This window comes from Arachis ipaensis, chromosome B04 (assembly GCF_000816755.2).
Source record: "Arachis ipaensis cultivar K30076 chromosome B04, Araip1.1, whole genome shotgun sequence".
Classification (NCBI taxonomy): Eukaryota; Viridiplantae; Streptophyta; class Magnoliopsida; order Fabales; family Fabaceae; genus Arachis; species Arachis ipaensis.
In genome coordinates this window covers 102,282,667-102,285,527 of record NC_029788.2, presented here as the reverse complement: position 1 = coordinate 102,285,527, position 2,861 = coordinate 102,282,667, and the positions used below count along the sequence as shown (strand labels likewise).

General features: G+C 38.0%; 1 long non-coding RNA gene across 2 annotated transcripts; it reads left to right on the top strand.

Annotated features, from left to right (window-relative positions):
• On the top strand, window positions 738-2,730 carry LOC107637931. 2 transcript variants are annotated; one of them, XR_001619627.2, is made up of 4 exons: window positions 738-1,443; window positions 1,516-1,617; window positions 1,696-1,843; window positions 2,685-2,730. It is a non-coding gene; the product is annotated as an uncharacterized LOC107637931 (long non-coding RNA). The 2 variants fall into 2 exon arrangements; XR_001619628.2 differs by having other exon boundaries at window positions 2,671-2,719.

Sequence of the window (2,861 nt, the reverse complement as noted above, 5' to 3'; positions counted from 1 at the left end):
TTTTTTTCCCAACTTATGATGTTTTATTTTACCACTATAAAAGACCATATATATTAGAAGAAAATATTATTCATTTACCAATTACTCTTTCATCGGGTAGCTTTTATAACAATTTTTTTTCTTCCTATGAGGCGTCGTCACAAGAAGGCAACTATCATAGAAACAAATCAGTATACACTCTTCAACTCCGGTGCTCATCATTCAGAGCAATATATGATATGTTATCCATTAAGCATTTATAGACCATGGTGTTATCATGTATACATAAATAAATAAAAAATCCGTAATTAAGCTTAATGTAAGACCCAGAAATTTTAGAAAATTTTATTATGAGCCAATTTTAAATTTATTTATTTATTAGACATTTTATTTTCATAAATTATTTCATTGAAAATAATTAAATCAGGTTTTGATAATAAAAATATAAATTTTTCTCAATTTCATTATTAATGAATAATTTTCTATACTTAAATTATAAAATTTAACAGTTATAAAAGAATAGAAATTTTATATGATTTAGTTTTAAATAATTGAGATTTTAGAATTTAATACTTTAATTTTATAAACAAAGAAAATTAATTATATTATTTCTAATTTTAAATTAGAATACTTAATTAAAAGCCAATTAGCAAATTGATAATTAAAATAATATTTTTTTTTTAAAAAAAGTAATTTTAAAGAATTAAATTATATTTTAAATTTATACATTATACCCATAATTTTATTAAAATTACCTAAACTACCCAAAAATTCCCAAATTGAACCCACTAGCCCTAACCTAACCTAGCCACCTCCTTACCCACCGCCACACCCTCCTTTCCCCAACAACACCCACACACAACAGAACCCACATACCTCAACAGAAAAAAAAAAGAGAAAAAAATAAAAGAAAAGGAAAGGGAAATCGGAGGGAAGGGGAGAGCCGAGAGGAGAAGAGGGGAGGGAGGCGCACCGGCGTTGCTGGGCCTCGCCGCCGCCATCGCGTCCTCACCGAGCCTTGGAGGGAGACCGCGCCACCACATGCAGCCATCACCGCTGCGCCGCATCGCTGCTCCGGCGCCGTTCACGCTTCTGTCACCGTCAGAACCGCACGCCGCCGTTGGAAGTATTTTCATCGTCGCCGTTAATGGAGCTTGGTGAATAGTGGGAAGACGCGCGAGGAAGGAGAAGCCTTCGCCATCGCGCCTTGTGCTTCCAGTTTCCGTCGTCACCGTGCAGAGCCGCCGCCATCGTCATCATCACGGGCTGCTGCTGCTGCGCGTGCGATCATCGCCGCCTCTGGGTCCGTCACCGTCGAGCCTGGTCGCGGGCAGAAGAAGGAGAAGAGACCTCCGTCACCGCCGAGCCAAACGCAGGAGAGAGAAGGAGCCCGCGGGAGAGGAGCTTGTTACCGTCGCTTCTACCGCCGGAAAACACCTCTGCTGCCACTGAGATCTGTCGCCGGTAAGGTTTTAAGTTGGCTTTTGTTTCCTTTAAATTTCCGGGAGCTTAATCATCGCTGTATGTTTGTTTTAGTCGCCGTTGCCGGAGTTCTGGTCGCCGCTGCCGTTCGAGGTGGCTCCCGGAGCTGTTGCCAAACCGGTTCAGCGACCGCCGCTGTTTCATTTTCTTAGTTCGGTAAGTACTTATGTCTCGGGAACCCGTGTTAATAATTTGTTATGTTTGGTCATAAACTCCGAGGTTCTGGTAACGTAGGGTCGTGTTTTGAGCGTTGCACGTCGCTTTTAAGTTGCTGTGAGTGCTGCGAAAGTGATCAGGGGCTGAGTTTGCGGTTGCTATCGGTTTCGGGTTAAGAGAAACGGTTTCGTTGACGCGTTTTGAGTTATGGTTTCGACGAGTCGAGGTAGGGGTTTTTCTTAAAATCTATTTTATATTACAGAGTTGTGATAAATAGATATCGATGCAAAGAGATTTACTTCTGTGATTATATTTGTCTTATGGATGTGATGGTTTGTTGGACTGAATTATTGGGTGCTTGATTGCGTGAGTGGTGTGTGGTTGTGGATAAAAACTGGTTTGGAATGTCATTTACTTGATTATTAAGACAGGTGGATTTTCTTGGTTTTAGAGTTTACTTAGTAATATAAATGAAACGATTTTGGAAATAATTTGAGATATGAAAATAAAATTGATTCTGGGAGCGGTTTGATTGTGAGTTAGTTTGATTTTATGAACGATTTAATATTTGAGCTGATTCGATTTTAAAAAGAGTTTTATTGTTAGAATTGGTTGATATGAAAATAATTTGACATTGGAACTGGTTCAATTCTAGAAAATGTTTGAGATTTGGAAATGGTTGAGAAAAGGTTTGAGAAATGGTTGGATGGGACCCCTATACTTGTGCTTTTCTTGTTTGTCTTGCCTGGGTTTGTCCTGGCGTGCTACATTTGAGAATGAACTTGGATGCTGAATTAATGATTGTGTTGCTTGATTGCGTGGTTGATTTCTGATTGAGATTTTTCTTATAGGAAAGGAAAGATTTCGGATTTCTGAAAGATTAAACATTGTTTCTTTGAAAAGGGTTTTGAACGATTTCCTATTTGTTTTAAAAGATTCATAAGGCAAAGTTAATCACTGAGCTTGAAAACAGTTTTCTTATTGAATATCTTCTTATGACAACTTTGAAACTCCGTGGTGAGACCGTGTGGTTAGGTTCTCACCCCCCTACAGCTTTACCTTTTCAGGAACCGGATGAAGAAGCGTTAAGAAGAGTTATACTGCGTTTAGTTGATATGTTGTATTAATTAGATTATTTTCTCCCCTCGTCTTTGTTATTACAAGTTTGTAAGAGGGATAGGAATTGTATGTTTTATATGTATATTATATTATGAGTTATTATGTAAGGAGTCTTGTATATGAAT